This window comes from Hyla sarda, chromosome 13, assembly GCF_029499605.1.
Source record: "Hyla sarda isolate aHylSar1 chromosome 13, aHylSar1.hap1, whole genome shotgun sequence".
Taxonomy (NCBI): domain Eukaryota; kingdom Metazoa; phylum Chordata; class Amphibia; order Anura; family Hylidae; genus Hyla; species Hyla sarda.
The window spans coordinates 22,390,785-22,403,916 of NC_079201.1; the positions used below are offsets into that span (position 1 = coordinate 22,390,785).

A 13,132-nucleotide genomic window follows, 5' to 3' on the forward strand; every position below is an offset into this window, starting at 1 on the left:
TGTTAATACATGTATATATTTAAATAACTAATGTATATCTAATATAATGTAAAGTACTTACCTTGTTTAGCGTCGCAGGACCTTCGGTCATGTGACCATGTTAATATCCTCTATGGTATGTTGGAGGACCTTTGGAGGTCCTTGGGTCACGTGTTGCCCACAAGTTTTTGTAACGGTGATTGACACAAGTATTGGACCAATTAGCACTAGTCCAGCCCCTGCCCATATAAGGGAGCTGTAGCCAATTATCGCTCTCTTGGGTTGCTTGCAGAAAATCTTCAGTAAAAGTTATACCTGTTTCAGAAAACTCTCCGGTTGTGGACATTCTATTATTATCTACCTCCCTATCGCTCTTGAGAAGGGTGGCGGTAGGACAAGCATTACTGAGGAGCCCTCACCCTGGCGTCATGAATAGCAAGGGTTAACAAGCACCCTTTAATCACCGCACAGCTACACTCCCCATACCCTACATCCCCCAGGCTATCATAGTGATACCTGATGGGCGCATCATCAAACCATTAAACTGCTTGTCTATATATCGTTTCAAAACTGCATGTAGACGTTACGTAAGAGTAACACCTTAAAAAAGTGTGGTGATCACATCATCGTTATAATTTTTAAAGAAAAGAACAAAAAAATTGGAGAGAACTGTTCCCACATGCAGCAACCAATGTCCAGTGGTAATTCTGTGGCAAAATCATGTGCCAGCACTGATCCCATGTGTCTCCAGCAGAGTACATCTAAAACTTTGCGTGTACGGGCTAGTTCACACTGCCATTGTGCTCTGGTAAATGGAGCTCCTTCGGCCGAGTCCGTCGAAACAGCGGGAGCTGAGCGAAGAAAAAAAAGCTGTATGTCCTATTTTTTATCCGCTCAACTCCGGATCCCTGACCCCATTTAATGTGATCGGCTAGGACCCGGTGGTGTCAGTTGTGCTCCGACCCAACAGGCCCAGAACGGGACAGAGCACAACAGCAGTGTGAACTTCCACTGTTTCTTCATCAGCCGCTGAGAAAGTGGGGGGCATGCTGGGATTTGTAGTTTTGCAACATCTGGAGGGCCACAGTTTGGAGATCACTGTGCAGTGGTCTCTGAACTGTAGCCCTCCAGATGTTGCAAAACTGCAAATCCCAGCATGCCCAAACAGCTGTCTCGACATGCTGGGAGTTGTAGTTATGCAACAACTGGAGGTACGCAACTACATCTCCCAGCATGCCCTTCGGCCATCAGTACATGCTGGGAGTTGAAATTTTGCAACAGCTGGAGGCACACTGGTTGGAAAATACTGAGTCAGGTAACAGAACCTAACTGAAGGTTTTCCAAAAAAGTGTGCCTCCAGCTGTTGCAAAAGTACAACTCCCAGCATGCACGGTCTGTCAGTAAATGCTGGGAGTTCACACAGGCGGGTTTACAGTAAGTCTCCTGCTTCAAGTTTTCGCCGCAGCGCAAACTCCTAGCGGGAAACTCACCGTAACATGCCAGTGTGAATGTACCCTAAAAACACTACAATACACTACACTAACACATAATAAAGAGTAAAACACTACATATACACCCCCTTACACTGTCCCCCCCCCCCCCCCCCCCCCAATAAAAATGAAAAACGTATTGCACAGCAGCATTTCCAAAACAGAGCCTCCGGCTGTTGCAAAACAACAACTCCCAGCATTTCCGGACAGCCAGTGACTGTCCAGGCATGCTGGGAGTTTAGCAACAGCTGGAGGCACCTTGTTTGGGAATCACTGGCGTAGAATACCCCTATGTCCACCCCTATGCAATCCCTAATTTAGTCCTCAAATGCGCATGGCGCTCTCTCACTTCAGAGCCCTGTCGTATTTCAAGGAAACAGTTTAGGGCCACATATAGGGTATTTCCGTACTCGGGAGAAGATGCACTACAAATTTTGGGGGGCTTTTTCTCCTTTTACCCCTTATGAAAAGGAAAAGTTAGGGTCTACACCAGCCTGTTAGTGGAAAAAAATAAAAAAATTTACACTAACATGCTGGTGTTGCCCTATACTTTTTATTTTCACAAGCAGTAAAAGGAAAAAAAGACCCCCAAAATTTGTAACGCAATTTCTCCTGAGTAAGGAAATACCCCATATGTGGGCGTAAAATGCTCTGCGGACGCACATCAATGCTCAGGAGTGAGAGTGCACCATGTACATTTGAGGCCTAAATTGGTGATTTGCACAGGGGTGGCTGATTTTACAGCGTTTCTGACATAAACGCAAAAAATTTAATACCCACATGTGACCCCATTTTGGAAACTACACCCCTCATGAAATGTAACAAGGGGTATAGTGAGCCTTAACACCCCACAGGTGTTTGAAGAATTTTCATTAAATTTGGATGGGAAAATGAAAAGAAAAATGTATTTTCACTAAAATGCTGGTGTTACCCTAAATTTTTCATTTTCACAATGGAAAAAAGGAAAAAAAAAGCCCCCCAAAATTTGTAACCCCATTTTTTCTGAGTAAGAACATACACCATATGTGGATGTAAAGTGCTCTGCGGGTGCACTACAATGCTCAAAAGAGAGGGAGCGCTATTGGGATTTTGGAGAGAGAATGTGTCCGAAATTGAAGGCCACGTGTGTTTACAAAGGCCCCATAGAACCAGAACAATGGACCCCCCACATGTGACCCCATTTTGGAAACTACACCCCTCCCCTAATGTATTGAGGGGTGCAATGAGCATTTACACCCCACATGTGTCTGACAGATTTTTGGAACAGTGGTCCGTGAAAATTAAAAATGTAATTTTTCATTTGCACAGCCCACTGTTCCAAAGATCTGTCAAACGCCAGTGGGGTATAAATACTCACTGCACCCCTTATTAAATTCTGTGAGGGATGTAGTTTCCAAAATGGGGTCACGTGGGGGGGCCAATGTTCTGGCACCACGGGGGGCTTTGTAAACACACATGGCCCCTGACTTCCATTCCAAACAAAATCACTCTACAAAAGCTCAATGGCGCTCCTTCTCTTCTGAGCATTGTAGTGCGCCAGCAGAGCACTTGACGTCCACACATGGGGTATTTCCATACTCAAAAGAAATGGGGGTAATTTTCTCCTATTACCCCTTGTAAAAATGTAAAATTTGGGGGAAAAGCAGCATTTTAGTGTTAAAAAATAAATCATTTACACATCCAACTTTAACGAAAAGTCGTCAAACACCTGTGGGGTGTTAAGGCTCACTGTACCCCTTGTTGTGTTCCTTGAGAGGTGTAGTTTCCAAAATAGTATGCCATGTGAGGATTTTTTTGCTGGCCTGGCACCATAGGGGCTTCCTAAATGGGACATGCCACCCAAAAACCATTTCAGCAAAATTTGCTTTCCAAAAGCCAAATGTGACTCCTTCTCTTCTGAGCATTGAAAAAAAATTTCAAAAACTGGGTCTACAAGAACATGCCAGTGTAAAAAATGAAGATTTTGCATTTTCTCCTTCACTTTGCTGCTATTCCTGTGAAACACCTAAAGGGTTAACACGCTTACTGAATGTCATTTTGAATACTTTGAGGGGTGCAGTTTTCATAATGGGGTCATTTATGGGGTATTTCTAATATGAAGGCCCTTCAAATCCACTTCAAAACTGAACTGGCCCCTGAAAAATTCCGATTTTGAAAATTTTGAGAAAAATGTGAAAATTGCTGCTGAACTTTGAAGCCCTCTGATGTCTTCCAAAAGTAAAAACACGTCAACTTTATGATGCAAACATAAAGTAGACATATTGTGTATGTGAATCAATATATAATTTATTTGGAATATTCATTTTTATTATAAAGCAGAGAGCTTCAAAGTAAAAAAAAATGCAAAATTTTCAATTTTTTCATAAAATTTTGGAATTTTTCACCAAGAAATGATACAAGTATCGATAAAATTTAACCGCTAACATAAAGTAGAATATGTCACGAAAAAACAATCTCGGAATCAGAATGAAAAGTAAAAGCATCCCAGAGTTATTAATGCTTAATGGTCAGATGTGCAAAAAACGCTCTGGTCCTTAAGGTGCAAATGGGCTGTGTCCTTATGGGGTTAACCCTTTAGTAATCGTCTGCTAATTCAATCTTCTCTCCTCTGTTGTTCCATTGTACTAATTCCTAAGCGTCTATTGTCATCGGTTAATTTCATTGCTCTTTATAGAGAGTAGAGTAGACTGACTCCTTCAACTTCACAAAAAAAAAAAAAAAAAAAGTGGCTGTCCTGGAGGGGGTGTGGCTATGAAGGGTGTGGGTGTGTCTTTCGGTGGGTGGGCGTGGCTTGCATTGTACTGCAGCTCTTTATGTGAGTGTTCGTACAGTCCTGCATACACTGGGGAGATCTGCAGAGAGCTGGAATATACAAGTGCTCAGTCACTCCTGGGTCTGGATCGCACGTCTCTGCCTGGTTTTTTTTTGTTCCAGGATTGGGATTAGGGTGTTTTTTTTTTTTTTTTGGAGGTGAGTGCACGACGTGGTCAATGAACCATTCTTCTCCATTGTTCCTTTGTGTGTTTTCTCCTTAAATAGATTGAAAGCTCGTGTGTTCTTGAATCGTTGTAGACGTTTGGATTGTACGGTGCTGTGGAATGTGTTGGTGCTATATAAATAATTCTATTATACATTTTTATTAGATTTGAGTTGTCGACGTCTATACGGGTTGCAATTCATTGCACGTTAGGGTTGTGCCAAGACCCAGCTATGTCTAGGCATTCAGCACTGCAGTGTTTCCCTACCAATGCGCCTCCGGCTGTGGCACAACTACAACTCCCAGCATGCCCGGACAGCCTTCGGCTGTCCGGGCATGCTGGGAGTTGTAGTTGTGCCACAGCTGGAGGCACACTGGTAGGGAAACACTGCAGCGCTGAACGCCTAGACATGGCTGGGTCCTGGCACGCTGGGAGTTGTAGTTGCGCCACAGCTGGAGGCACACTGGTTGGGAAACACTGAGTTACAGTATTGGGAGATGTGGGGTAGAATGGCACTGCCTGCTCCTCTGTGCTCTGGACTGTGTGTGTTCAGAGGGACACAAAGGCCCTGCATCCAAATGACTGCCCCTCATTGTTGGGGGAAGGGGGTGGTCTCTGTACCCATTCATGAGGATGAGCTGTTGTAGGGTCTTTGTGGTGGGTACCGTATTTACTCCCCCAGCTTGTTTTGCGTCTGAATTATCTCAATAGATCACCAGGAACCGGTCGGAGGGGTTAAAGTTCCTCTGTCCCTGTCACAATAAGTCCTTTGAGCGACTCTAGGAGTTGTGACTGTCATGCAAATACTTATGGGTTGTGATCCTACATAGCAGAGCCAGAGATGTTTAGCGTGTTTGTCTGCGGACGGTCACACACGTGCTGCTGAATAATGATGGAAAATAGGAGAAATATTCATCCGACCACGCTGTTCCATGTCTGGCTGCCGGCGGCGGTCACCTGGGCAGGTGTGCATGCTGCGGTCTTAGGGACTGATGCATTTCCCACCAAAAATAACGATTGCACACTTGTGGGAAAGCTGGGTGGCTAGCTTTATGCCTCACTCAAATCTTCCTAAGTATATCTAGCAAAGTAGGATACATCTTGCACCGCTGTATTACTGCACGAGGCCGGGTTCACGCAACGTTTTTGCAATACAGTTCCCGTATCAGGTTTTTGATAAAAAACTGATTCCTCAAAACCGGAATAAGGCTGCATTCACATCTCATTTTAGCAATACGGGTCCCGTATCCCGATTCTGTACAAAAAACGTATGTCTCCAAACCGGAGCGAAACGTATGCAAACGTATATGCCTCCTCACGTTTTTAAACCGTATACAGTTTGAAAACGGATGTCGGTTTGCATACGTTTTAATAAGTTACGGATACGGTTTTATGTTTGTCAACATTTTAAATAAAGTTCTTTTTTTTATTGAATTTCCCAAAAAAAATTCAAAAAAAAAATAAATATGAAAAACAGTATTGTGCAAACCGGATGTTACCGTACGCACATACGGTTCAATACGGTTACCATAGAACTCCATTTTAAAATAACCGTATACAGGTTGGATACGGTTTTTGACCGGGACACAAAACCGCAGTAGACTACGGTTTGATGTACCGTTAAAAACCGTATAAACCCGTAAATGATGCAAAACGTACACAACCTGATGCTACGGTTGTCATACGGTTAACAATGAAATGTCTACACATACGGTTTGCAATACGGTTCGATATGTTTTTTTTCAATGAAACCAGATACGGGAACCGTATTGCAAAAACGAGATGTGAATGTAGCCTAAACTGTATCAAATGGTTTGTACACATTTTTATCCATATATGGTTGAAAAATTATGTCCGGTTGCATCAGTTTTTTTTTTTTTTTTTTTAAGAATTAAACCATATACGTTTTTAACTTTTCATTCCATTATGTATAAAGTTTCACTTGTTTGATTGAAATTCCAAGAAATAAAACTGTGCAAAGTCAAAAACCGTATGGTGAAAATCGGATGGAACCGTACGCACATACGGTTCTGTACGGTTCCCATTGATTCCCATGTTAAAAAAATAAAAATAACATATACGGTTTAATACGGTTTTTCACCCGTATTTTTTTTCACACGGTTTATCACCCGTAGTAGGCTATGGTTTCGGGTACGTGGAAAAAAAACGGACAAAACCGTACAGGATGCAAAACGGACACAACCGGATGCATCTTTTGGCATACAGTTTTCAATGGAAAGTCAATGCATACGGTTCCGTACGGTTTTCACATAGAAAACGTATATGTGAACTGTATTGCAAAAACGTGGTGTGAACCCAGTCTGACCAGGCTGGAACTCCCAGGCTCTTGTGTTCATTATGAATAGTATGTAGCGAGTTTAAGGACTACATTTCATACATAGTAAACACATTCACAAATATGTAACAGAAATGTGTTTGCCATTTAACTCTTTGGGGTTCTATTATTTGTGCAGGACTCTCTAAATACAGTAGATTTTCTAGCAGTCCCACGTACAACCTATAATAACACGTTGTGATGTCACCATAAATCGGGGCAAATTAACTTAATTCTGCTACATGTGCATGGTAAGTTATAGTGTATGTCAGAATGCTGGTTATAAAGATAGTCCAGACTTTTGGGCACCACTGAGTAATGCAGGATGCAGGTCATTCTTTTCAAGCCGAGGTTCACAAAGACTGTTCCACGCAGTAACTTAAAGGGGTCATACGGGAATATACTGATAGGGCACAAAAAGAAAAGAGTGATTTCATAACTTACTCCCTTAGGTTGGGTTCACACCAAGTTTTTGCAATTCAGTTCCTGTATAAGTTTTCAATTTGAAAACCATACGGAACCGTATTGAAAACTGTATGCATTGACTCTCCATTGAAAACCGTATGCCAAACGATGCATCAGGTTGTGTCCGTTTTGCATCCTGTATGATTTTGTCAGTTTTTTTCCCCCGTACCCAAAACTGTAGCCTACCATGGTTTTTGGTCCAGGTGAAAAACTGTATACACATTTTTTACATGGGAGTCAATGGGAACAGTACAGAACTGTATGTGCGTACGGTTCCATCTGGTTTTCACCATACGGTTTTTTACTTTTCACAGTTTTTTTCTTGGAATTTCACTCAAAGAAGTGAAACTTTATCCATAATGGAGTGAAAAGTTAAAAACATATTTTTTTTTCTTATAAAACGGATGCAACCGGACATAATTTTTCAAACTGTATACAGATTAAAATTTGTACACACGTTTTAATACAGTTTAGTCAGGTTTTGAGGAATCAGTTTTTTTTTTTAAATCAAAAACCCCATACAGGAACTGTATTGCAAAAACGTGGTGTGAACCCAACCCTACTTAGAGATAGGTTTTACACCAAGATAGCCTGTTAGGGAGGCTGAGCCTTGGCAGATTTTCAGCAGCAGAAAATCTGCAGCAGATTACATTGATTTCAATAGGGTCTGCTGCAGATTTTGTGCGGTGGCTCATAAACCTGCCTGTGTGAACAAACCCTTTGGGGAACTTGTGCACTAGAGGCCCTGTAGGCAAAGGGTCCAGTGCACTAGTTGCATAAAGGCCCTGTAGGTGTGGGGTGCAGTGCACTAGTTGCATAGATGCCCTTGTGGTATGGGGTGAGATGCAGGGCAGATGGAATTACCCTAGGGGCAGATGGCATTAATCCCTTGTATTCGTGACGCCAGGGCGTGGTTTATCCTCGATACCACCCGAAGGTATACCGCTGGATCCTGGGCTAGGCACGGGGCAATTAAGACTCCAACGCCAAGTTATGGACAACGGTAGCTTTACTGAGTGACAGATGGTAAAGTCTATATACAGTTCAGCCAGAGCCCACGGAGGTGACCAGTGACTTCAGAGACCTTAAGGGCTTGCTGGGACTTGCAGTGGTTTTGGACAATTGAGTGCAGGCCACTTTGACTAGACAGCAGATGACTGCGATGACTTGACTTGTGACTGACAATGCTGTGACTGTAGCTTACTTGTAGACTTGACTTGAGGCTCCTATGACTCCAGACTCTTAGACTCGACTGCACCTCAGCAAAGACTCAGGAACTGAGAGAGAGAAGAGACTCCTCCCAGGACTTTTATGGCGGAGATTCTGGTGGGGTCCCATTGGTCACTGATACCTCCTGGGTAACAATCACATGATAAGTCACATGACAACTGAAGATCACATGGGAACATTTCTTATAGTTATAATAGTTCTTTACACACTTTACATCATAAAAAATGGCAAAACATATGTACATGAGGGGACATGTATAAGGGGGGGGGGGGGCAGGGGACACTGCAGGGAGGCTGCCCGACAGTACGGGGTAACAACTCCTGCACTGGGCCGCAACACCCTGTAGGTGTCAGGTCCAATGCACTGGTTGAATAGACATCCTGTAGGTGTCAGGTCCAATGCACTGGTTGAATAGATGCCCTGTAGGTGTCAGGTCCAATGCACTGGTTGAATAGACATCCAGTTGGTGTCAGGTCCAATGCACTGGTTGAATAGACATCCTGTAGGTGTCAGGTCCAATGCACTGGTTGAATAGACATCCTGTAGGTGTCAGGTCCAATGCACTGGTTGAATAGACATCCTGTAGGTGTGAGGTCCAATGCATTGGTTGAATAGACATCCTGTAGGTGTGAGGTCCAATGCACTGGTTGAATAGATGCCCTGTAGGTGTCAGGTCCAATGCACTGGTTGAATAGATGCCCTGTAGGTGTCAGGTCCAATGCACTGGTTGAATAGATGCCCTGTAGGTGTCAGGTCCAATGCACTGGTTGAATAGATGCCCTGTAGGTGTCAGGTCCAATGCACTGGTTGAATAGACATCCTGTAGGTGTCAGGTCCAATGCACTGGTTGAATAGACATCCTGTAGGTGTCAGGTCCAATGCACTGGTTGAATAGATGCCCTGTAGGTGTCAGGTCCAATGCACTGGTTGAATAGATGCCCTGTAGGTGTCAGGTCCAATGCACTGGTTGAATAGACATCCTGTAGGTGTCAGGTCCAATGCACTGGTTGAATAGATGCCCTGTAGGTGTCAGGTCCAATGCACTGGTTGAATAGATGCCCTGTAGGTGTCAGGTCCAATGCACTGGTTGAATAGATGCCCTGTAGGTGTCAGGTCCAATGCACTGGTTGAATAGATGCCCTGTAGGTGTCAGGTCCAATGCACTGGTTGAATAGATGCCCTGTAGGTGTCAGGTCCAATGCACTGGTTGAATAGACATCCTGTAGGTGTCAGGTCCAATGCACTGATTGAATAGACATCCTGTAGGTGTCAGGTCCAATGCACTGATTGAATAGACATCCTGTAGGTGTCAGGTCCAATGCACTGGTTGAATAGACATCCTGTAGGTGTCAGGTCCAATGCACTGATTGAATAGACATCCTGTAGGTGTCAGGTCCAATGCACTGATTGAATAGACATCCTGTAGGTGTGGGATCCTGTGCACTGAATTTGCATTGAGGGTGGGATCCTGTCTGCACTAGCATGGCAGGATAACAGGTCTAGTCTACAGAGTACGGTCTAGTCTACTATTAGCATGGCCCTGTAGGTGTGGGATCCAATGCATTAGTTGCTTAGTGTAGGCCCTGACTAGCCTGTTAGGTAGATGCTGCCTCTTCATTGAACAGCCAAATTTGGAGCCATGGGGGGGGGGGGGGGGGGGGCTGCTTGTTTCTTACGATAAATTTTAGACCGCTAACTTGAGCAATAAGGACGGTACTGTTCCTCATACCTTTGCACAATGTAGCAGGTTGTATGTTTACCTGTCTGATCCTATAGATTTGTCTGAGAGGAGCTGTACTGTAGGGATCCATTGTATACATGTATATAATGCTGGGGATGTCTATGGCTGGTGGAACTTTCTCCATTGTGATGATCTTTATAGCAGTCACTGTAGCTGGCGGTTAGTGAGCAGGTCCCATCTGGGGATCTGCCATCTGTCACCACAGATTTTATCTTCTCCTTGTGATGTGATGGGAGGAAACCGAATCTGTCATGACACTTAACCGCACATATGGATGGAGGGCCACATGTCAACCAGAGCTGTACAGATCCCTTGTCCCATAGGACTATGGAACTATGGAAATAAAGTGATTATCTTAAATCACAGTTATCCATTGCATTGGCTGGAATAGTTCTAAAGTCACCATGTACAGTAACCTTCCAATAATCTCACCCTCAGGTCCTTTGGATGCAGTATTATAATGTGGTGAAGGGGTGTCTCGGGGTGAGGTGTATGGGGCAGAAGTTATAGCCCAGGGGCAAGGTGTTATTAACCCCTAAATGTTCGTGACACCAGGGCGTGGTTTTCCTGGTAACCACCCGAACAGTAGTACCGCTATCCCAAGATTAGGCAGGGCAATAATAGTCCAAGACCAGGTTAGGGTTAACGGTAGCTTTACTGAGTTAGACAGATGGAAATAGTCTTTACAGCTAGGCCAGGATCCCAGAGAGGTGGCCAGTAACACAGAAGGACCTCACAGCTTGCTGTGTCTTTATTGTGCCTCAGTAGGAAGTTATAAGAAAGAGATTGTAATGGCTGCCCCTCTTATAAAGGGGGGCTGAGCCAGAAGCCCATAGGTCAAGCTGCAGGTCACCTGGTTAGCTGGTGCTCTCTGGGTAACAAACACATCAGGAGAACACATTATCATGTGACTAACTCAAAAGGTCCTTAAAGGTCCTTTATACATAACACTATACATAATATATATTACTATGGGGGAGACACTGCAGGATGGCCCCTAGGACACAGAGGGACTCAACCTGACAGGACCTAAGTACTGTACGGGACTATATCCCATACTGGGACATCACAATAGCATATCACACATTTATCTATCAATGCAATCTTAATAGATTTGTGTTCCCAAACTTGTGGCTCTGCAGCTGTTGCAAAACCACAACTCCAGTCATGCCCGGACAGCTCAAGGAAGTTGTAGTTTTGCAAAAGCTAGAGAGGCACAAGTTGGGGGACACTTTAGAACACAGTAGTGGACCCCCCCCCCCCAATACCTACTAGGCACGTCATTTGATATGTCTGCCCATGACTGTATCTGAACAACAATCATTTAATTCCCCACGTAACACAATTTACTGCACGCTTGGCACTGCCAGTGATGCCAGCCAGAGAATGATATAATGAACTTTGTAACCGTATTGGCCTGAAGGCCCCAACGTGTTCACTTTTTATCTTCTTTCCCCTCTTCTGTACTGGCACGAGTTAACGTAGACTGATGTGCAAGCAGGATTTTATTACCTTAGTAGAACATGGCATTGCTGACAGTGAGGTCATGTAACCTATGGCAAACCCAACACGGCAGCAGGTAGAAGGTTTTAGGGGAATCTATGCATTGCTATAATCACATATGCCATTGGCTATTGCCTTTGCATGAGCAGAAACCACATATTGTGACGGGATTGTTATGTTAAGTGTGCAGTTATTTCCTATTGATGTGTTGATTGCATCTTTGGCACAACACAGTCCCTCCCTCCCCCCCATGAAAACCTCCTGGGTTACAAAAAGTTTCTCTGGAGAACTTGTCCTTTATTACACAGGCAGTTCATTTAACTGAATGGACACCGTGCAATTCTTCATTTTACATGTGGTGGCGCTGCAGGTAAACTACAACCTTTCCCATAAATAACAGCTGATTGCTGGGGGTCCCAGCAAGTAGAAACCTTGTAGCTTATGGTCTGAAGACCCTAAAAGGGTTTTTCCATTTTGGATATTTAGAAAAAAAAATTAAAAAATCAATCATGTGCTGCTAGGGCAGAAATAAAAAAAAGAGCATACTTCCCCAGCCCCAGTCCCATGCAGCTCCAGTTTGTCTCCATCCGGTCCCCCAATCTTCTGTCGTCTTTCAGTTTCCTAGATAGGTGCTCGTTGCAGAAGCTGCCGACTCCATGATTGGACACCACTGTGAACAGTAATTTAAGGACCTGCCGGCTCAGCTAATTAGTGCTCCTCTTGAAAGAGAGAAGCCTAGTGAACCAGACAGAGGCAAACAGGAGCTGCAGGGGACCAGGGGTAGGTAAGTATTTTTTCTATTTTACTTACATTTTTTTTGTTATTTAAAATAAAAGGCTGAAATACCCCATATGTTTATATGTTGGCTTAAAATTAAATATGTATTTCTATGGCAAAAATTTGAGGCTGACACTTAGGGCCCTATTAGAGAAGCCAACATGTAAGGTGAACGAGCTCCAATGTAGGTGATCGATGATCTATTACAAGGCTCGACACTCGTGCGTGCCAGGCCACATAAAAGATCACTTGATAGTTTGGGTGGCCCTTTGCTTCCAGCTGCACGTCCCCTGTAACACAAGGAGATGTATGGCCGACAAACACGTTCATAGGCTGATTGCCGGCTGTACTACACAAAAGAATATTGGTTATTTTTGCCAAAAATGACCCCATGTAATAGGGGCCTTCGATTTCTGCTACAATTTGCTGCGGGTGTGCGCATCACTCAGGGACTTTTTAATGATTGTGCTTTATTTGTGATGCAATCCCCGTCTATGACTAAGTATTAATTCCCCTGTGTAAAAAACTCCCAGGTGTCACAGTGCTGAGTATTACTATGATGAGAGACAGAGCTGCCGTGAGTCAATTCTATCGTGCCTGCAGCACCAGGGGATACTTTGCTGTTAAGATAAAC

The 13,132-nt window shown here is 43.8% G+C and overlaps 1 protein-coding gene across 1 annotated transcript in view; it reads left to right on the forward strand.

Moving 5' to 3' along the window:
- The first annotated feature begins 4,327 nt into the window (after positions 1-4,327).
- Positions 4,328-13,132, forward strand: part of CDC42EP4 (CDC42 effector protein 4) — a 33,141-nt gene continuing 24,336 nt past the window's right edge. Inside the window, exon 1 of the mRNA XM_056550659.1 lies at positions 4,328-4,439. The gene's annotated coding sequence lies outside the window, so the exon portion shown is untranslated. The remainder of the gene's footprint in view (positions 4,440-13,132) is intronic.